At 35.7% G+C, this 892-nt stretch overlaps 1 protein-coding gene across 1 annotated transcript in view; it reads right to left on the bottom strand.

Moving 5' to 3' along the window:
- Positions 1-892, bottom strand: part of LOC106874327 (neurotrypsin) — a 61,355-nt gene that overhangs the window by 55,256 nt on the left and 5,207 nt on the right. The gene's annotated exons all lie outside the window — the stretch shown is intronic.

Genomic DNA, 892 nt, shown 5'->3' with positions numbered 1-892 from the left:
GTGTGTGTGTGTGTGTGTGTGTGTGTGTGTGTGCGTGCGTGTGTGTGGAGGGTGGTGTTTGTGGCTCCTTGTCTTGGCATCATGTTGTAGATGTATTGATAAATGAGTGTCATCATCATATAAGCAGTGTCCTTCATTTCCAATCTGCCATGGAAACATGTCTCGCCAAGAAAAATTAAGACCTTGCTTGGAAACAGTTGAGGGTTGGCAACTATAAAGAGCATCTGGCTGTAGAAAATCTGTCTCAAAACATTTCTCCTAACCCAGACTATAAGAAGAAAGAGGACATTAAAACAATGATGGTGATATGGATGATGACATGCATTTATATATTTTGTGCTTTTAATTTATCTGATAGTCATAATGTTTTTAATATGTATTAATAGGACATTTTACCTCACCCCTCATTTTGATTTGTGTACGTCACTAAATTCCTTGTAATCCCTTTTGTAACATGTTGTATTGAATGGATGGATCAATCTTGCAAGTTGAGGGGCAAAATTAGTATTATTATTCTTGATGGAATCATTAGCAGAGTGGACAAAATGGTTTGCAGTTTAGTTATGATCAAATCACCCCAAGGTCGATTTCAACTTTTCTGGGCTAATGAAATAAAGCACTGGGGTCAATGCAATCAACTGTGTATCACCCCCATCTCTCTTTAAAAAGAAAATTCTGATAATGTACTTATGTTAGAAACAATTATTATTTGATAATAATCAGATAAGTATTTTGAGGCTCTGGTATATTTCATTTAGAAATAGATTTTGAAGTTATATTTTTTTGTTTGTTTCAGTCTTCAGAGTCCAACCATGCTAGAGTATCACCTTGAAGGGTTTAGCCTAACAACTTGACCCCTGTACTTATTCTAAGTCTGGTAGTTAATCCATAG

The sequence above is a fragment of the Octopus bimaculoides genome, chromosome 5 (assembly GCF_001194135.2).
Source record: "Octopus bimaculoides isolate UCB-OBI-ISO-001 chromosome 5, ASM119413v2, whole genome shotgun sequence".
In the NCBI taxonomy this organism is placed as follows: domain Eukaryota; kingdom Metazoa; phylum Mollusca; class Cephalopoda; order Octopoda; family Octopodidae; genus Octopus; species Octopus bimaculoides.
The sequence above is the reverse complement of the archived record's forward strand: the minus strand, read 5'-3'. Positions and strand labels throughout refer to the sequence as shown.